The sequence below is a fragment of the Monodelphis domestica genome, chromosome 6 (genome assembly GCF_027887165.1).
Source record: "Monodelphis domestica isolate mMonDom1 chromosome 6, mMonDom1.pri, whole genome shotgun sequence".
NCBI lineage: Eukaryota > Metazoa > Chordata > Mammalia > Didelphimorphia > Didelphidae > Monodelphis > Monodelphis domestica.
This window is the reverse complement of record NC_077232.1, coordinates 88,984,291-89,007,021: the sequence shown is the minus strand read 5'-3', so window position 1 is coordinate 89,007,021 and position 22,731 is coordinate 88,984,291. Positions and strand designations below refer to the sequence as shown.

Here is a 22,731-nt window from a genome sequence, read left to right as displayed (position 1 = left end):
CACTTTTGATTCAGTTTACCAGCCTCTCTGTTGAGTAAGGTCCTGTTCAACCATTTGAAAATCCTTTTGCTGAGAATAGAAAATAATATCCTATGCACAGACACTTGAAAAAGAATAAAAGTAAGGAAAGGAGATAGAGAAAGGAGAAAGGGAAGGAAAAAGCACTTATTAAATATATATGTTCCAAGGATTGTATAAAGTGCTTTACAACTATGATCTCATTTGGTCTTCTCAAGAACCCTGGGAGCTAGGTGGTATTATTATTACCCTCATTTTATTAAGTGACTTGACCAGGGTCACGCAGAAAGGGTCTGAAGTTGGATATGAACTCAGGTCCTCCTGATTCCAGGCCCAATGCTCCATTCACTGTACCATACAGTTGCTTCAAAAGAAATTAAAGAAAGAGGAAAAGATTTTTTATGTACAAAAATTATTTATAATATCTCTTTCCGTGTCAGAAAAAAAACTAGAAAATTAGAGGATGCCCATCAGTAAAAGGGTTTATTGGACATCAAAGAAGCCAAGGTTCTTCATCCTGAGCCACCACCAATCATCTTATCTTTTGTCTTGAATGAATTTCAGTGGATTTCAATTACTCTGGAAGAGTGAAACCACGGAGTTTGTGCAACTCTCTCACTTAAATCCAATTCATGGGCAAGTCAAAAAACATCACCTATACATTTTATTATTTTACATTTTATTATTTATCACCTCATTATTTTATTATTCTAATACTGCTTTCAAAGTCCTATGACAATAGATATAAGTGGCAAAGCAGCAGGTGTGGACACACTGCGAAGTGTAGTCACAACTCTGCATTCAGGTGACCCCGAGAACATAATTATCTTCTCACTAGAAGATACAGAGGAATTTGGCAACCTCCTGGGTGACTGAGCAATCATTTTTAAGGAATGCATTGCTCACCTTCCAGAGTAAGGAAAGTGCTGGAAAAGGTACCCTAAAAGTCAGCTTCACCTTACCCTGGTCTGTTTACTGTGGCAGGAGAGGATCCTACCTTGTAGTAAAAACATAAAAACTTTTGCAAAGATGATTCCACTCACCATTGGGGTGTGGAATATGGGTACACTTATGGAGAATATAAAATCCAATAGACCTTGAAAGATGAATAGTTTTTATTATGAGAGAACTCAGCAAGTATGCATTTAAGTAGGAGCCCTAAGCAAAAAAAAAAAAAAGCTGGCAAATGAAGGCCAGTTTACCAAAGTTTGAGCTAGATACCCATGTTTCTGGAGAGCTTACTGTGATGAGGAGCTCCATGAAGTTCACACAGGTTTTGCAATCAAATCTAATATAGTCAACAAGCTTGCATACCTACCTAATGGAGTGAATGACAGACTCATGACAACGTGATGGCTACTTGCACCATCATTAGTGTTTATACACCAACCATGACAAACACTGATGAAGTAAAAAAAAATTGATGATGCCTTGGAGACTCTCATTAACAGTGTGCCAAAAAAAGGAGAAGCTTGTAATTCTGGGTAATTAACACCAGAGTAGGCACAGATTATTAAACATGTCAGGAAGTCCTTGGAAGTAATGGAATCAGAAACCCCAATAGCAATGGTCACTTATTACTGAAGACTTTTGTGTCTTGTGACCTTATCACCAACACTTCCATTTACCTAAACACAATAATATTTCTTGAATGCACCCTTAAAACAAACATTGGAATTTAGTAGATTATACCACTCTAAGGTGAAGAGAGACATGATGTGGGAGTGATGAAGAAGATGTGCAGTACAAGTGCTACACTGATCATAGACTTATCCTCCCCAAACTAAACATTTACATTCAACAAAATTTGTGGCCCCAAGGCAAGACAACTATCAGAAGACTTAGTATCAACAGATTGGAGAACTTCTTAGTGTGAGAACAGTTTGTTGCTGACTTAGAACATACAATTGGCAATTAGGGCACAGAAAAGGAATGGAGTACTTTCCGAGATTCAGTGTACAGCACTACATTTACTCATTTGGGTGAGAAATCTTGCAAACATCTGGATTAGTTAGATGAAAATGATGGGGAAATTCAGAAGCTACTAAATGAAAAACAAGGACTTGACAGGATTTGCAAACACAATAGCTCATCCATCTCTAAGAAGGCAACATTTAACTCCATCAGAAGTAAAGTGCAAATGAAGCTCAAAGAAATGAAGGATTCTTAGTTCAGTAAGAAGGCAGATGAAAATCAGTTTTACACTGATTGTAATAACCTAAACTGCTCCTATGTTCCCCTAAAGGCTACTTATGAGTCAAAGACCCATGGTGTATCTCAGCTTCTCAGCACTAATGTAGCCACACTGATCAATGATAAGGATATAATCCTAGAGAGATAAGCTGAAAACTTCCATGATGTTCTCAAAAGATCATCATCAATCAGTGCTGAAGCCACTAACCATATACCTCAGGTTGAAGTCAGTTCTCTCTTCCTGAACTTCCAACTGAAGAAAAGGTTCAGAATGACTATAGGCTCCTCTCATGTGGCCAAGTGCCTAATGCTTATTCTATTCCAGCAGAGATTTAGAAGGCAAGGAGTCCACTTCTCATACAAAAGCTGACTGAAATCTTCTGGGTTATATAGCAAGAGAAGGTCCTCTACCTGGAAATCACAGATGTCTCCATCATCCACCTCTATGAAGGAAAAAGAAATAGGTTGTCCTGTGGCAATCAAAAGGTCTCTCTCTCTCTTTGTCATTGCTGGTAAAATTCTTGTCAGAGACTTCATTAATAGGCTGGTCCTTCATTTTTTAGTTTACTTTCTAGGGATGTCCAAGTCACCTCTCTGAGAGCTAGTGTGGTTTCAGAAAAAGCCAAAGAACAGTTGATGTGGTGTTTGCTGCCTCTGAAAGCTCCAGGAGAAATTCCAGGACCAGAACAGATATCTGAACAAATCATTCATCAATCTACCCAAGGTCTTTGATACTCTTGGTCAAGAGGGCTCATGGAAGACAACAGAAAAATTTGGTTGTCCAGAGAAGTTCATCAGTATTGTATGACAGCTCCATGACAGCATGCTTACATGGGTTCTAGAAAATCAGCTATGCTCTCATGCTTTCCCAGTCACCAATGGAGTGAAGCAGGGCTCTGTTTTTGTTTTCATGCTTTTTATCATGTTATTTTCAGCAATGCTCTTGGATTCCTAATGAGGATGAAAATGGCATCAAGGTCAGCTACTGCACTGATGATAAATTATTTAACTTGAATAGGCTAGAAGCCAAAACATAAATGTAGGGACCACTGGTGCACAACATTGTTCTTAGATGATTTTTGCACTCAATGTAGCCTCTGAGACTGAGATGTAACGAAGCATGGAAAATTGGACTGACAATTAACACAAAGAAAATAGGTTGTCTATCAGCCAACAACACATCATCCATATGTAGAGTCATCAGATGTAGCAAATGGAGAAATTTTGAATGCTGTGGATAAATTCACTTAATCTAGCAGCATACATGTTAGGGATGCCCACATGGATGGTGAGGTTGACTGGAGCATTACCATAGCTACCTCAGGATTGGGGAGTCTCGAAAGGAATTTAAGGGAGAGAAGAGGTATTAGGCTACCTACAAAATTGAAGATCTACACAGCTATTTTGTTAATCTCATTGTCATATGACTGTGAAACCTGTCAATAATTTCTTAGGAGGATTCTGAAGATCACCCAGAAAGATCAAGTACTGGGTACTGAGGTCCTTTCTCAAGTTGAACTGTTAGTATTCAAACTCTATTGCAGAAAATACAACTACAAATGAGCTGGCCACATTGTTTGAATGCCAAATGTACATTTGCCTCAAAGAACTGTTTTATGGAGAACTCACACCACGTAGGCCAAAAAGGAGGCCAGAAGAAGCTATACCAGGATACTGTTAATGCCTCTCTGAAACACTTTAGTATCAATTGTGAAGCATGGAAAGTAATGGCACAGAACCATTCTGCATGGTATACTCATATCAAAGAAGGAGCTGGGCTTTATGGGCAAAGCAAAATTGCAGTAAAACAAATAACATCTAAGATGCACAAACTTAGAGATGTCTCCATCTCAGAAGTTCATAAGGACTATTTGTGCCTTACCTGTGGAAGAGTCTTACAAGCTTGTATTGGTCTGATCAGCCATAGTCAGACACATTGTAAAATGACTCCAACATGGTGATGTCATGTTAGTCCTCTTTAAGTACAATGGATAACAAGCAACCAGTCATTTGAATGTGATTTAGTACTGTTATAGGAAATGAGGAGAAGAAGGGAGGTAGAGTCAAGAGGGTAGTGTAGAGGCAGCAAAAGTTCAGACCTCTAAAAACCCTTCCTTACTGATTAAAAACCATATGCTCCTAGGGGACCAAAAACCAAATTTAAGAACAGAACAGAGTTAGGGAACCCTCCTGCTAGACCCAACTTAAAAGGTATGCCCACAAAAAAGCCTGAATTTGAGAACACTCAGGTTTAAGGGGAAGGAAGAAGGGTGTCCTAGGACCTCCCACACACACACCTATATTACTGAGCCTCCAGCAGTGGCTAAAATCTCTGGGCAGGCAAGGATGCTAGTCTAGAGGGAGTACCTTACGGGCAAAGCTGTGCCAGGTTCAGAGCATAGAACACAGGCAGTGGGGAAGCAACTAGAGAAGAACAGAGCAGACAGCCTAATCACAGTGGAGACACACCATATTGCCCCCCCTTTCCCAAGGTTTTGGCCCCAAGGCACATCCAGCTCTGCAAGTTCAAAAATGCTGAGATTAATCTTATAAAGCCTTCAGAGGGCAGGGAAGCTCAAGCTCCAACACCCCTTCCCCACAGACTGCTCTGAGTGCCTTGCTAAGTTCCAGGGTTGAAGGCTGACAAAAAAGCCCAAACTCACAGATCTAACACATAATGAAAGGAGCAAGAGTGCAGAAAACTACAGGGGGAAAGAAGTGGCAAATATGAGCAAACAACAGAAAAAGAAAAAAGACATTACAATTGACAGCTTCTATCCAAGCAATGAACAAAGAGCAAATGTAACAGAGGAGGATCAAGAAAAACCAAGCAAAAACACAGAAACTCCAGCAAATTGGACACAGGCTTTGGAATACCTCAAAATAAAATTAAGAGAGACTGAAGACAACTGGGAAAAGAAATTAAAAAAACAAAATAAATCATCTGGAAACAGAAAATAGTGTCTTGAAAGCCAAAATAAATCAGCTTAAAAATGAGGCAAAGAAGATGAGATATGAGGTAAAGAAGATGAAAGATGAGGCAAAGAAAATTAAAGATGACCTCCAAAGAAAATCAGACCAGAAGGAAAAGGATGACCAAAAAGCCAGGGATGAAATTCAGTCTTTAAAAACCAGAATACAACAATTAGAAGCACGCCACTTCACAAGGCAGAAGGAAACTATAAATCAAAATCAAAAGAATCAAAAAATTGAGGAAAATATGAAACACCTCATTCACAAAACAGAAGACTTAGAAAATTGTTCCAGGAGAGACAACTTAAGAATCATTGCTCTACCAGAAGACCATGATAAAAGAAAAAGCCTGGACATCATCCTACAGGAAATTATCCAAGAAAACATCCCCAACATTCTAGAACAAGAGGGTAAAGTGGAGATTGAAAGATCATTTCCTGTACTTAATCCCCAACTGACAACACTCAGGATTGTTATAGCCAAATTCAAGAACTATCAGACCAAGGAAAAAAATATTACAAGCTCCTAAGAAGAACTCATTCATATACCATGTAACTACAGTGAGGATAACACAGGATATGACTACATCTACACTGAAGGACATAAAGGCATGGAAAATGATATTTTGGAAAGCAAGAGAACTAGGTCTACAACCAAGAATCAACTACCCAGCAAAACTGACTATATATTCTTACAGGGGAATGTATGGTCATTTAATAAAATCGAATAATTCCAAGCATTTGTAAAGAAAAGATCAAACATGAACAGAAAATCTGATGCCTAAACACAGAACCCAAGAGAATCATCAAAAAGTTAATTAAGAAATTATTATCACAAAGAACTAAATCAATTGTACAAAAAATCAAGCCATTCTCCAATTGATAAATGGGCAAGGGACATGAACAGGCAGTTCTCAGCCAAAGAAATCAAAACTATTAATAAGCACATGAAAAAATGCTCTACATCTCTTATAATCAGAGAGATGCAAATCAAAACAACTCTGAGGTATCACCTCACACCTAGCAGATTGGCTAACATGACAGCAAGGAAAGTAATGAATGCTGGAGGGGATGTGGCAAAGTGGGGACACTGATTCATTGCTGGTGGAGTTGTGAATTGATCCAGCCATTCTGGAGGGCAATTTGGAACTCTGCCCAAAGGGTGATAAAAGACTGTCTGCCCTTTGATCCAGCTATAGCACTGCTGGGTTTGTACCCCAAAGAGATAATAAGGAAAAAGACTTGTACAAGAATATTCATAGCTGCACTCTTTGTGGTGGCCAAAAATTGGAAAACGAGGGGGTGCTCATCAATTGGGGAATGGCTGAACAAATTGTGGTATCTGTTGGTGATGGAATACTATTGTGCTAAAAGGAATAATAAATAGAGGAATTCCATGGAGACTGGAACAACCTCCAGGAAGTGATGCAGAACGAAAGGAGCAAAACCAGGAAAACATTGTACACAGAGACTGATACATTGTGGTACAATCGAAGGTGATGGACTTCTCCATTAGTGGCAATGCAATGTCCCTGAACAATCTGCAGGGATCTAAAAAATACTATCCACAAGCAGAGGATAAACTGTGGGAGTAAAAACACTGATGAAAAGCAACTACTTGACTACAGTGGTTGAGGGGATATGACTGAGGAGAGAGTCTAAATGAACACTCTAATGCAAATACCAACAACAGGGAAATGGGTTCAAGTCAACAACAGGGAAATGGGTTCAAGTCAAGAATACATGTAACCAGTGGAATCATGCGTCGGCTATGGGAGAGGGAAAGGTGGTGGGAGGGTGGGTGGGGAGGAAAAGAAAATGATCTTTGTTTCCAGTGAATAATGTTTGGAAATTACCAAATAAAATAATGTTTAAAATTAAAAAAATAATAAAAATAAAAATAAAAAAAATTGTTATTATCACCTGGGTAGCTAGAAGAATTATACTTAGAGGGAACAGTGACAAACTGTATAGGATGAAATACCAAGACATGAATATGTATATAGATATATGTATGTATAAATAAATATATATATATATATATATATATACATATATCTCCAACTAGTGTTTTTAAAAAGAGGTTAATACTAAGAGAAATGAGAATAAAAACAAAATGGGGTAAATTTATATGTCAGAAAGAAGAGCATGGCAGGAGGAGGGAGAACATCAATATACTGGAAGTAAAGAGGTTGGAGATAGGAAATACTCAATTCTTACGTGCATTGAAATTAACTCAAAGAGGGAAGAACAATAAAATACATTGAGGCAGAGAATTGATTTGTGCCTTATAGGTAAGGAGAAGGGTATCAAACGGACTATGGGGAGGGAAGAATACAAGGAAGGGAGAAGGTGGGGGGTAATTTTAAAAGACTATAAAGAAAATAAGAGGGGAATAAAAAGGGATGGGGTAGAAAGGGAAGTAAAATAAGGGTGGGAATTAGGGGGACTGATCAAATACAAAACACTGGTGTAGAAGGAAATATTGAAAGAAGAAAGGGCAGGACTAGGAGTGGAAATCAAAATGCTGGGAAATACACAGCTGGTTATCATAACTCTGAATGTGAATGGAATGAACTCACCCATAAAATACAAGCAAATAGCAGAGTGGATTAAAAACCAAAACCCTACCATATGCTATCTATGAGAAACACAAATGAGGGAGGTAGACACACATAGCGTAAAAGTAAGAGGATGGTGTCAAATCTATTGGGCATCAACTGAAAAAAAGGAGTCTCCATCATGATATCTGACAAAGCCAAAGTAAAAATAGATCTAGTCAAGAGATAGGAAAGGTAATTACATCCTGATAAAAGGCAGTATAGACAATGAGGAAATATCAGTACTCAACATGTATGACCAAATGGAATAGCATTCAAATTTCTAAAGGAGAAACTAGGGGATGCAATAGATAGAAAAACTATTCTAGTGGGAGACCTGAACCTTCCTCTATCAGAACTAGATAAATCAAACCAAATAAATAAATAAGAAAGAGATAAGAGAAGTGAGTGAAATCTTGGAAAAATTAGAGTTAGTAAATATGTGGAGAAAAGTAAATAGGGACAAAAAGGAAAACACCTTTTTAGCAGTACATGGTACATTCACAAACATTGACCATGTACTAGGGCATAAAAACATGGCAAACAAGTGAAAAAGAGTAGAAATAATGAATGCAACTTTCTCAGAACACAATGCAATGAAAATAATAATTAGTAAGGGTACATAGAGAGGCAAATCAAAAATTAATTGGAAATTAAACAATGTGATTCTCCAAAACCAGTTAGTTAAAGAACAAATGACAGAAACAATTAATAATTTCATTGAAGAAAATGACAATGACGAGACATCCTTTCAAAATCTATGGGATGCAGACAAAGCAATACTCAGGGGGAAATTTATATCCTTGAGTTCATATATTAATAAATTAGGGAGGGCAGAGGACAATGAATTGGGCATTAAAATTTTAAAACTACAAAGTGAACAAATTAAAAATCCTCAGATGAAGACTAAATTAGAGATCCTAAAAATCAAAGGAGAAATTAATAAAATTGAAAGTCAAAGAATTTTTGAATTAATAAATAAGACTAGAAGCTGGCATTTTGAAAAAGTCAAATAAAATAGACAAAGTACTGGTCAATTTAATAAAATAAAGGAAAGAAAACCAAATAAGCCGGAACAAAGATGGAAAGGGAGCCCTCATCTTTAATGAAGAGGAAATTAAGGCAATAATTAAAAATTATTATGCCCAATTACATGGAAATAAATATGCCAATCTAGGTGATATTTATGAATATTTACAAAAATATAAATTGCCTAGACTAACAGAAGATATAGAATAACTAAACAACCCCATATCAGAAAAAGAAATTGAAAAAGCCATCAAAGAACTCCCTAAGAAAAAATCCCCAGGACCAGATGGATTCACAAATGAATTCTTTCAAATATTCAAAGAATAACTAGAACAACTAATCCCAATATTATATAAACTATTTGACAGAATAAGCAAAGAAGGAGTTCTACCAAATTCCTTTTACAACATTATTATGGTACTGATTCCAAAGCCAGGCAGGTCAAAAACAGAGAAAGAAAACTACAAACCAATCTCCTTAATGAGCATAGATGCAAAAATCTTAAATAGGATAATAGCAAAAAAACTCCAGCAAGTGATCACAAGGGTTATTCATCATGACCAGGTAGGATTAATACCAGGAATGCAAGGATGGTTCAATATCAGGAAAACCATCCACATAATTGACCATATTAACAAGCAAACCAATAAAAATCACATGATTATTTCAATAAATGCAGAAAAAGCCTTTGACAAAATACAACACTTATTCCTATTGAAAACACTAGAAAGCATAGGAATATAAGTACCATTCCTAAAAATAATAAACAGTATATATCTAAAACCATCAGCAAACATCATCTGCAATGGGGATAAACTAGAATTGCCTTCCCAATAAAATAGGAGTGAAACAAGAATGCCCATTATCACCTCTATTATTTAACATTGTATTAGAAACACTAGCAGTAGCAATTAGAGAAGAAACAGAAATTGAAGGTATTAAAATAGACAATGAGGAGACTAAACTATCATTCTTTGCAGATGATATGATGGTCTCTTAAAGGATCCTAGAGAATCAACTAAAAAGCTAGCTAAAATAAATAACAACTTTAGCAAAGTGTCAGGATACAAAATAAACCCATATAAGTCATCAGCATTTCTATATATTTCCAAAACAGCTAAGCAGCAAGAATTAGATAGAGAAATTCCATTTAAAATCACCCTAGACAATATAAAATACTTAGGAATTTATCTGCTGAGACAAACACAGGAACTATATGAACACAAGTACAAAACACTCTCCACACAATAAAACTTGATCTAAATAATTGGAAAAACATTGATTGCTCATGGGTAGGATGAGTTAACAAAATAAAAATAACAATCCTACCCAAATTAATTTGCTTATTTAGTGTCATATCCATTGAACTACCAAAACACTTTTTTACTGAATTAGAAAAAAAAACATAAAGTTCATTTTGTAGAACAAAAGATCAAGGATATCCAGGGAAATAATGAAAAAAAAATATATGAAGGAAGGTGGCCTTGCAGTCCCAGATCTCAAACTATACTATAAAGTAGTGGTCATCAAAACAATATGGTACTGGCTAAGAAGATCAGTGGAATAGACTTGGGGTAAGTGACCTCAGCAAGACAGTCTATCATAAGCTCAAAGCTTTAAGACCAAAATCCACTATTTGATAAAGACTGCTGGGAAAATTGGAAGACAGTATGAGGGAGATTAGGTTTGGATCAACATCTCACACCCTACACCAAGATAAATTCATAATGGGTGAATGACTTGAATATAAGAAGGAAACTATAAGTAAATTAGGTGAACACAGAATAGTATACATGTCAGATCTTTGGGAAATGAAAGATTTTAAAACCAAGCAAGACTTTTAAAAAATCACAAAATGCAAAAGAAATAATTTTGATTACATCAAATTAAAAAGGTTTTGTACAAAAAAAACCAACGCAACCAAAATTAGAAGGGAAGTAATAAATTGGGAAACGATTTTCATAACAAAAACCTCTGACAAAGATCTAATTACTCAAATTTATAAAGAGCTAAGTCAATTGTACAAAAAAATCAAGCCATTTTCCAGTTGATAAATGGGCAAGGGACATGAATAGGAAATTTTCAGTTAAAGAAATCAAAATTATTAATAAATACATGAAAATGTGTTCTAAATATCTTATGATCAGAGAGATGCAAATCAAAACAACTCTGAGGTATAACCTCATACCTAGCAGATTGGCTAACATGACAGCAAAGGAAAGTAATGAATGCTAGAGGGGATGTGGCAAAGTCGGGACATTTATGCATTGCTGGTGGGGTTGTGAATTGATCCAACCATTCAGGAGGGCAATTTGGAACTATGCCCAAAGGGTGCTAAAAGACTGTCTGCCCTTTGATCCAGCCATAGCATTGCTGGGTTTGTACACCAAAGAGATAATAAGGGAAAAGATGTTCATGAATATTCATAGCTGTGCTCTTTGTGGTGGCAAAAATTTGGAAAATGAGGGGATACCCTTCAATTGGGGAATGGCTGAACAAATTGTAGTATCTGTTGGTGATGGAATACTATTGTGCTCAAAGGAATAATGAAGTGGAGGAATTCCATGGGAACTGGAACAACCTCCAGGAAGTGGTGCAGAGCGAAAGGAGCAGAACCAGGAGAACATTGTACACAAAGACTGACACACTGTGGCACAATTGAATGTAATGGACTTCTCCATTAGTGGCAATGCAGTGACCCTGAACAACTTGGAGGAATCTATGAGAAAAACCACTATCCACATCCAAAGGAAACACTTTGGGAGTAGAAACACTGAAGAAAAACAACTCCTTGAATACATGGTTCAAAGGGATATCGTTGGGAATGTAGACTCTAAATGAACATCCTAGTGCAAACATCAACAACATGGAAATAGGTTCTGATCAAGGACACAAGTAATACCCAATGGAATTGTTTGTCAGCTACAGGAAGGGTTGGGAGGAGAGGAGGGAGGTAAAGAATATGATTCTTGTAACCAAGGAATAATGTTCTAAATTGACTGAATAAAATCAAGAAACAAAACAGAAGGGAGGGAAACAACATGACTCATATAATTTTGGAAAACTTATGTGAAAATTCATTATTAAAATAAAATAAAGCTAAAACTTTTTAAAAATAAAAAAGAAATGAGGAAATAGTTAATTTCAAAAGAGATATAAAAACTTTTATGAACTAATGTAGAATCAAGTACATAGAACCAGGAAAAGAACTTTAAAAATGAACTTTAAAAATGAACAACTTTGAAAGTGATCGATACAATGTCCATTCAGGCTCTGAGAGAACCAATGCTATCCATTGATCCAAGGGGATTAATATGATACAAATATGCTATCCATCAGAGAAGGGTGACTGATATCTATTTTTTTTCCTGAGCCACTAAGGGATTTTTTTATTGATTATTCATATTTTCCAAGAAATTTCTTTTTCTTTTTTTGTCCCAAAGGGGAGATTGAGAGTGAGAAAAGTAGATTTATTTAAATGTTTTAAATGGAGGTGGATGCTGTAGTTCTGAAATGTTGCATGTACATTATGATATTAGTTCAATTTAACTATTTTATTTTGTTATAAGAGATCTTTCATGAAATTGTAGTGATCTGTAAATATTTGTAATGTGAAACAAACCTCATCAATAAAATTTTAAAAGTTAGTTTTTTCATGGTGAATAAAGTAAAATAAGACTAAAAAAGCAGGTGGAGGTAGGTGATAGATCACTTTGAATGCCATGTAAGTACATATTAATTTAACCAGTTAGCACCAGGAAAACTAAAGACCTTTGTACTGGAGAGTGATTAACAAGATCAGGCCTATGTATTATGAGGTTTATTTTGGCAACTACATGAAGAATAGCACAGATTCATGTACTATTTTAAGATTTACTCATTGCTTTCCATACAATAACCCTACAAGATTGATCCTATGGGATTATCATCCCCACTTAACAAATGATGAAAATGATGCTTGATAGATGTTAAAATACTTGCCAGGTGTCTCAAACCAGTATGGAAAATTGAGTTATCAAAGTTAAGCATGGTTTGTTATATACCCCACTGCCTCTAGCAAGATGGACTGCCCAACAATTTGGAACTATGCCCAAAGAGGGCTAAAGAACTGTCTGCCCTTTGATCCAGCCATAGCACTGCTGGGTTTGTACCCCAAAGAGATAATAAGGAAAAAGACATGTATAAGAATATTCATAGCTGCGCTCTTTGTGGTGGCAAAAAAATTGGAAAATGAAGGGATGCCCTTCAATTGGGGAATGACTGAACAAATTGTGGTATATGTTGGTGATGGAATACTATTGTGCTCAAAGGAATAATGAACTGGAGGAATTCCATGGGAATTGGAACCACCTCCAGGAAGTGATGCAGAGTGAAAGGAGCAGAACCAGGAAAACATTGTAAACAGAGACTCATACACTGTGGCACAATCGAATGTAATGGACTTCTCCATTAGTGGCAATGCAGTGATCCTGAACAACCCAGTGAGAAAGAACACTAACCACATTCAGAGGGAAAACTGTGGGAGGAGAAACACTGAAAAAAAATAACTGCTTAATTACATGGGTTGAGGGGGATATGATTGGGGATATAGACTCTAAATGAACATCCTAGTGCAAACATCAATAGCATGGAAATAGGTTCTGATCAAGGACACATGTAATTCCCAGTGGAATTACGTGTAGGCAATGGGATGGATGGGGGGCAGGGGAGGGAGAAATAGAATATGATTTTTGTAATCAAGGAATAATATTTGAAATTGACCAAATAAAATTTAAAAAAAAAAGATGGACTGCCCAAGGGAGAATACAAACACCAATCAATATAGAATGTAGCACAGATACTGCTGGGTAATTATATTATTAGTAGTAATTATACTATTATTATTATTATTATTACTATGTATTATGTATAATATCTGTATATTATGTAGAATTCTATGAATAATTATACTATTACTGGGTAATATTGCTTTTGATCAAAAATAGGTTCACAGAAAACACACTGGTCACCAAAGATAGTTATGGGACAAGTACTAATTATTCTTTTATGTTAACAGGAAATCACACATACTGTCTTGTTCCACAGCGAGTGATATCCCTGTCCATGAAATCCTTCCTGCTATAAACTGAAACTTACTGTAATAAATCTTTTATCAGCACTTCTCCAAAGTTCCAGAGCTCTTTTCCAACTTTTTATCATGCATGAAGGTAACCCTGGGTTCCTGAAGTATAAGCCAGGAGAACACAAGTTCTGGAAAGTCCTACCAAGTCAATTCTCATAGGCTTATAGATTTAGAGATAGAAGATACAATAGAAGTCATCAAGTACAACTTCTGCATTTTAAATATGAGGAAACTGAGTCATAGAGCAATTAAGTGATTTCCCCATGATTACACAGCTAGTGCCCAGGTCTTCTTAATTCCAGTTCCCATGCCTTAACATATACAAGTATAATATGACTTTGGACAATATGTTTGGCTGCTTTTTGAGGTCCAGATCAAACTAGCTGTATAATTTTTGGTAATATTTTGGTTTTTATTTATTAAAAATCATGTTAAGAAAACAACCTACAGAAGAATTTTAAATGTTATAATTTCCACAAGTAAAGCAATCAGCCTCAATAATAAAATCACTTATCCTTTAAAGTATTAAAATATAATTACTCCCTCCTATACATACATCATATGCCTTTTCCCCCAATTGGATTATAATAATAACTGGCATATATAATGTGCTCCATGTCTTGCAAAGTGTTTTATGAATTTTTATCTCATTTAAGCTTTAAAGCAATCCTCATGTGGGCTCTAGAGTTTTTATCATACCTTTTTTTTCAAATGAAGGAACTGAGGCTCAACGTAGTTAAATGATTTGCCCAGGGTCTTTGAACTAGTTATGTTTCAGAGGCAGGATTTGATTTCAGGTCTTCCTGGCTCCAAGTCCACTCCATCCGCAATGTTATGCTGCCTTTCTGTAAGTTTCCAAAAGGATAGAGGCTATGTCATGTAATCTGCTGAGTATTCCACAATGCTTGGAATGTAGGGCACTCAATAAATGTCAATTGATTTGTATAACTATTGTTTCATAATGGGTTAATCTCCTTTTAAGCACTTGACCAATATCAATGTGGCTATGTTCAAACAATCAATGTACAAGCATTTAGTAAGCACCTATGTATTCCAGGAACTTACTAGGCAATAATAGAAAATAAAGTGAATAATCTGCTTATTCAAGGATTTACATTCTTTCAGAGTAGAAAATAGGAATGTAAATAAGTATTTGGGGAATCTAGGAAGAGGTAGTAACTAGGGGAGGCAAACGAAGAAATGTCTCATAATAGTAGATGCTATTTATGCTGAAATTTGAAGGAAACCAAGGGTGCCAAGAAATAGATATGAAGAAAGAATGCATTTCAAAGATGGAGGAACAGTATGTAGAATGGTACAGCAATAGGAGACAAAACATGTTGTGTGAGATATAGTGAACAGGCTAGTATAGCTGGATTGCCAAATGCAGAGAGAGAGAGAGAGAGAGAGAGAGAGAGAGAGAGAGAGAGAGAGAGAGAGAGAGAGAGAGACAGAGAGAGACAGAGACAGAGAGAGACAGAGAAGAGAGAGAGAGGGAGAAGGAGAGAGAGAGGGGAGAGAGAGAGAGAGAGGAGAGAGAGAGAGAGAGAGAGAGAGAGAGAGAGAGAGAGAGAAGAGAGAGAGAGAAAAGAGAGAGAGGGAGAAAGAGAGAAGAGAGAGAGAAAGAGAGAGAGAGAAAGAGAGAAGAAAGAGAGAAAGAGAGAGAGGGAGAGAGAAAAAGAGAGAGAAAGAGAGAGAGCGAGAGAGAGAGAGAGAGAGAGATGAGAGAGAGAGAGAGAGAGAGAGAGAGAGAGAGAGAGAGAATAATGTGTAATGAGTCTGGAAAGGTAGTCTGGGACCATATAAAGAAGAGTCTAATAGAGAAATGTGTATTTGATCTTAAAGGTCATAGCAAGACCGGGAGGGCATTGAGTAGTGGAGGGATGCATCTTGAATTAAATTCTATATGCTGCCTTTTGAATTGTGCAGCTAAAAAAGTGGTGTGGCTCTTCTCCAATTTCAAAATTCCAGACACTTCACAAAATGCCTAGGGGTTAATGGAAGAAACATAAAAATAAAATTACACGTGGGAAGTAAAAAAAATCAAATAATCAAAAATGCATTATGGTGCAGCTACATAGCTCAGTATATAGAGTACCAGACCTGTAAATGGGAGGTGCTGGGTTCAAACCTGACCTCAGACACTTCCTAGTGTGACCCTGGGCATGTGGTTTACTCCCAACTGCTTGGCCCTTACTGCTCCTTTTTCTTGGTATCAATACTCAGTATCAATTTGATTTGATTGAAATTGAATTGAAATATATTTGATTTGTCTAAGACAGAGAGGTTAGAGGTTTAAAAAAAAAAAAAAGAAATGCATTACCTCATGCTTAGGTACCTAGTATGTGATTATTTGAAAATAATGACTGGAAATGCTTTACTAAGGGATTTAATTCAATAAGCAGTCCAAGGAAAAGAAAGTCGATTTCCCCAAAAGAAGACTATGGAAGGAGACTTAGCATCCTTTAGTAATCTTGTATTTTTAAAACATATTTTTTTCTTATATCCAACACTATTCTTGATATAAAAAGGCAATTTTGTGAAATCAATATGAATTCATCAGATTTCCATGAAAGTAAGAGTATTCATATCAGTATCACAAAAAGAACATGGGCAGTTCTAAATTTAGAAGACCATAAATTAACTGCTGGACAGCACCTTACAGTCCATCCAAGTTAAAGACTTCATTTTAGAAATAAGAAAACTTGGCTGCCCCACCAATTGATGAATACCAGAATTGGAAGGAACTTCAGGTATCATATAGTCCAAACCATAACTGAACAGAAATCCCCTCTGGCTTGTCTCTGACAAGTTAGTTAGTTGGCTTTTTAAACTAGTCCCTATAATTTCATCACTTTGGTCCTGGGTCAGTCCTCTAAAGAAATGCAGAATGAATCCTTTCCCTCCACCACTTGGTGGCGTTTCAAATATTGGAAGACAGCTTTCATCCACAGACTGGAGCCATAACAATAGCTGACATTTTCACCGTGGTTTAAGGTTTTGTAAAACTCTATATTATACCTAATTTCTTCTGAGCTTCATCCCTGTGAAGGAGGGAATCTAGGCATTATTAGCCCACATGTACAAATAAGAGAACTGATATTTTAGTCACATTAAGCTAAGAAGAGGTCAAATTTGTTTTTTTCATGATTCTAAGTTCAACCCTTTTTTTCTTCCCAAAGTAAAATCCAGATAAGTTTCCCCCTAAAGAATCAATCAGACTAAAACACTGATGACAAGGAGCTTTGTATTGACTAAGTGTTTGCCTAATAAAAATAATGATAAAATCACAGAAAGCAATGCTAGAGTAAATACTGATTTCCTACTTCACTGACATAAATGTTCATATTATACCTTTTTTTTTAAATTCAAGCTATTTGTTCATTCATTCAACATAAAGCAATTAAATGCTTACTATTTGCAAGTTTCAGTGCTAGGGATACAAGGATAAAAAAATGAAACCATCTCTACTCTGGATTTTGTTGATTGACATCTATCATATGATGATTTATTTTGATGCTGGATGTCATTAAAACTCCCAGACTTGTTTGTTTTTTTTTTAACTCCCAAACACCATTTTCTGGCTATATCTTCCTCACCCTTATTCATTCAATTTATTATTAGAACCATTATTACTATGGACCCTTACATTTATCCCTGTTAAATTCCATTTTATCAGATTCAGACAAACATGCCAATTTATACAGATCTTTCTAGATCCTGATTCTGTCAGACAACAGGTTATAAGTGACTGTTTTGGATTTCCAGTTTAATTCTGCATCTTTAACTTTCCTTTGGTTCAATTTGACACTTGGTTCTTTCTTTTCCCTGCCCCACATTTATGGTTTCAGCTCCCAGACACTAAATCAGGCATCTATTTTTGCTCTTTGTTAGCATGATGACTACATAACTTTTGCTTTCTGGTTTTGAACCTGGTCTCGCACTAAACACTGCTTTGCTTCTCTTTTATGTATGAGATAGAAAAAGGTAAAGGAAAGAGTGATGGATTTGTAGTTAAGAAAACTTGGGTTCAAATCCTACCTCTCTCACTTCTAGGATGTATGATTTTGGTCATTTGCTTACCCTCTCTAATCTCCACTTTCCTTCTCCATGAAATGAGGAAATTGGACTAGACGATCTCTAAGGCCCAGTTCAGCTCTGAGAATCCATTGACAACCTTGGGAAAAATCATGACTCCCTTTTGGGCTTTCACTTTGTCTTCTGTTAAATAAAAGTTTGCACATGTTTTATCTCATGATGTAATCGAAGGCAGGCAGGGATCTCAAAGTTTATTCTAGCTCTGACATTCTATTTCTTTTTCATTTGTTAATCTGTTTATATAAGTACTCATGATGAGAAAGAAGACATCATAACTTTGGGCAATGAGAAGTTTGTGAACAAAGAACAGGGAACAAAATAAGTTGCTAAAATCTAAAACCAAAGAGGAAAAAAAATGTCCCTAGGAAGTGCTAAAATGTTAGAACTGACAGCAGGTGTCAGGGAAATAACAAAAATAAATCAACCACACCAGTATCTAGAAATTATAAGAGAAAAGATTGAGGTTAAGGAAAACAGTATTGGACTATAAGGCTTTGATGGTGTAAAAGGGCTTAGTTGTAACTGGAGAAAGCATTTCCCAGTATGAGAAGGCATATATACTATATAAACATAGAGGGTCAACTATTACATTTGACTACTGTTAGTGCCCATCTTACATGTCCAAAATGGAGAGAGGGACCAATTTGCTATCTTGATCTTAAGTCTAGTCTTCTTTCTACCATATTGTGCTAGTTCTAGCTCAACTAGTTTTCTTTCCCAAAGCACTCATTAACCAAATGGCCTTAACCTGGTGATTCACTGATTACCAGTTTTCACTCTGTTTTATTGTGCTAAATTGTTGGGGGAGAGGGGTTTCTAACCATGAATGAAAATATTTTTATTTGGCCCAAAGCTAGTCAACTTCCTATTATTTAAGCAGGCATCATCTGCAAGGTTTTTCCAGTGGATTTTTTGTCTGACTATTATTGTTATTTTGGTTTGGAGGAAAGAAAGAGTTGCCTTATTTGCCTCTTCTGGCTTGGAATGATCTGTTTCTTTGAATAATTAGTGTCAGGCTTTTATCGGTGATGGCTCTGAATAATCAAGATTTATGGGGAAGAGAATGGCAGGTGCTGTTCCCAAATGTGCAGGACCAGAATTCATTGTACATGATTTGAAGACCACCAATAACTCTCTTCTATCATCTCTTGAAAAGAACTGGTTCAGGTTTAAAAGCCTTTAAAAATGTTTTGCTAAGTCACTCAGCTTTCAGTTAAGTTCTTTTACTTCATTTCATCTACCCTGATCAAACTGTTCTATTCAGCCCACCATTTATGAGTCATCCACTATATTCAAGAAAAGCACAGTAGCCCTAGTTACCCTTCATTTCTTCCCCTCTTTCTAAAGTTGCTAGTTTCCCACATATATATGTATATTCCATTTATTAGGAGTCCAATTCCATCCCCTGAATCAAGTTTGGGTAACTAGAAATGAGAAGAGAAAACCTATAAGCAGCAGCTAAAATAATTTTCTTAGGGATAACTACTAAAATCCAAGTAATTTATTTATCAGATAAGCCCATTAGGACCTCAGTCAGAGCTTAATAATTTTTATTATACATAAGATTCTACTAAATATGTTTATCTGGCTTGCCAGTACCAAAAAAAAAAAAAAGAGAAGGGAGGTAGGACAGCTAACAGTAATCAAATGTAAGTCAAATGTAATAGTAAACCATCTATGTTTCAATGAAGAGATAGATGCATATAGTATATTTTCTAATAATACATCACAATTAAGAGTACTCTGTACTTTACAGAACACTTTAAAATTTTTTAAAGCAACTCAGTAGAGCACTTAGTCCATCTTATTATCTCCTATGTTACATATAAGGAAATGCAGGATTACAATGATTAACTAACTTGCCCACGGTCAAGAATCATGGGATTTGGTACTAGAAGAGATGACAGCAGTCATTTGGTCTAAACTCTCAACTTTACAAAGGAAGACATTAATGGGAGAAAGCTAGAACTTGAACCCTGCTTCTAAGTTCAATAGCTCTTTCACTACTCCACCAGAAAAAAAACTTCTGTCCAAAAATGGTCATTTCTCAGTCATTTGGGGAAGTAGGCAGGCAATACTTTTCTGCCATAACTTATATCTCCTTTTATTGAAAAGTATTTCAACACGTGGAGTGATAAGCCTCAGTTAACACAGAAAAATGGCTCCAACACCATTGGTCTTTCTTTTTCAAAAACTGCCCTTTCTCCTCAAAATTGACTTATTGAAATCCTACCAAGATATTTCAAGATCTTTCTACCTTTAAACCTGGCCCAAGTGTCTCTTCCTACAATGTCTAGTAATTAACCATTATTTCCTTCCACAGACAAAGCCTTAGTTCCCCCCCTTTTATGTACCCATCATAAATCACAGTTATAGGAACAGATCTCATGTGCCCCACTAGACTATATTTCTAGACTATAAACCTCATAAAGGGAGAAACTGTAACACCTAGAATGTATATCTTTCTAAGAAAATAGAATAAAATTCTACAGATAGAAGATTACTAAATGCTTGTTGATGTTAAATGAACCTAACAAACAGTGTTACCCCACTTGAAAAAGCTGTTTTCCTACCTTTTAAAAATCTAGTTAATTATAAGGACATTGATAATATAATATGTGGCAGAATTAGGCTTCCTACATGTCAAAAGTTGACTTGATCTTAAGAAAAATTATTCGACGGTTAGATATGTGCTTATAGAGTCTGTTGTCTGAAGCAAATGTCAGTTGAATGAATGTCCAGGTAATTAGCCTGTGACATCTTTGATTCATTGATCCATTGGGACAGCAAAATACATGTGATCAGAGAACTCATCCCCATGTGACTCAGCCCATTTTCCTGAAATAAAAACACATTGGCTTATTTGTAAATGCCAGCTTCTCTGTGTCTGCTGACCTGAAGAGTCATTTCTATGTTCGCAGGAAATGGAAATGATGAAGCAAGCAGAAAAACGACTAAGGAATTCATTTTGTCTCTAGGAGACAGGATGTCGTTTCCCAGATTTCTCAAAACTATCATCGCATAGCAGCAACTGTTCCTATGTAAGAAGGAAGACATATCACCTTATGTAGATGAAGGTTTTGTAATTTATAAAAATAATAATAGAATCATAGGATGTCAAAGCTGGAAAAGACCTTAGAACAGAGAAATTAGAGCTAAAAGAGGCCTTAGAATTTAGCACATCAGCTGGAAAAGACTTTAGTACACAGAATGTCACAGTTTGAAGGGACCTTCTAATATAAAATATAAAATGTCAGAGCAAGAAAGAATTCTTGAAGATTAACTTTAGAGCTACATGGTACTGGATAGAACATGGTGTTATGTGGCAGTATTCATTCCACTGTCCACTAACTGTCTTTCCTCCTTACTCTTCATAAAATGAAAAAGAACATATTAAAGATGGAGAAAAGGATTCCTAAGCTATACAGTGAAAGGGAGAGAGAGACAGAGACAGACAGACAGACAGAGAGAAACAATAGCCAACCATATGTAGGACAGCATAGGACAGATGTGATGTCCATAACACCTATATAGCACAACAGGAAAACAGAAATTTGCCCACAACCAGTCAAGAATGTACTGTATGCAACAGGTAAGGTATATTGAACTGGGTTTTAAAATCACAAAGATTCAGATGTAAGAGTTCAAATGGAAATTGTAGGAGTTAACAGGCATACAATCTCATTTCATGGAGATTCTAAAGAAACTCGGGGAAAATGAAATAAGAGGGCATCTGAAGAAGCGGTCAGAATCTGTATCCCATCTTCGTCAAAGCTGCATCTGACCTACATTTTTTTGCCACATTTCCAATTATCAAAGTGATGGAGTGGACAAAGCAATAACAACGACAACTTGAGGAAGTTGATTCTCCTTCTCTGGACACCACACATTAATCAAAGTCATGGGAAGCATTTTCTGTATTCTAGGCTTAGGTATCTGGGATTTCTTCGATGCAGGGAACCCCTTCACCAATCCAAGCCCTTCTGTAACTTAGGACACACTCTATGTTCAGTTCATGCCCTTGTAGAAGCTTGGATAGATTGGTTCTTAGATGATGAATCTAGAGTGCATCAAAATACCCATAACAAGAATAGTTGGCATTTATGTAGCACTTTAAGTTTTGCATAGTACTTTACACACATCACGTCATTTGAATCTCACAGCAACCCTGTAGATAAACATGACAATTACAATCCCCATTTTACAGATGAGGAAACTGAAATTCATAGAGAAGTACCTTGTCCAAATAGTAAGTTTTTGAAACAGAATTTAAACTCTAATCTTCCTGAATCCAAATCTAGTATTCAACCCATTATTCTCTGCTTCCCCTACATGAAACCTTTTTAATTTGGTTGGACCTGCCAGACTGAAGAAGCCAGAGTCACTTCCAGTTCACAACAAGGGATTAGATGATGTTCTTACTAGAAATAGATAGTAAAATGGTCCATTTACTTTTTTCAGTTCCCACTTTTTTATTATTTTCTGATTATTTGATGCCATGAATTCAGAAGGGATGGATGCTAATAACTCGGGTTCCCTGCCACTGCTTCTGGCAAAAAAGCACTTCTATGGGAGGAGCAGTAGAATGTTCTTTTTCAACCAGGAACCTTTTTGTTTTTTGTCTCTTTTCTTCAGATCATTTTCTTTAACACACATCAGAAAAACTCTTTGTTCTTCAAATGCTTCATATGCAAATGCT

The 22,731-nt window shown here is 36.2% G+C and overlaps 1 protein-coding gene across 5 annotated transcripts in view; it reads right to left on the bottom strand.

The window, feature by feature from the left end:
• JAKMIP1 (janus kinase and microtubule interacting protein 1) overlaps window positions 1–22,731 on the bottom strand; it is a 266,432-nt gene that overhangs the window by 130,062 nt on the left and 113,639 nt on the right. The window contains exon 2 of one of the 5 annotated variants that reach the window (XM_056802408.1): window positions 14,634–14,779. The exons of the other annotated variants lie outside the window; for them this stretch is intronic. The gene's annotated coding sequence lies outside the window, so the exon portion shown is untranslated. The remainder of the gene's footprint in view (window positions 1–14,633; window positions 14,780–22,731) is intronic. 5 annotated transcript variants of the gene reach the window in all.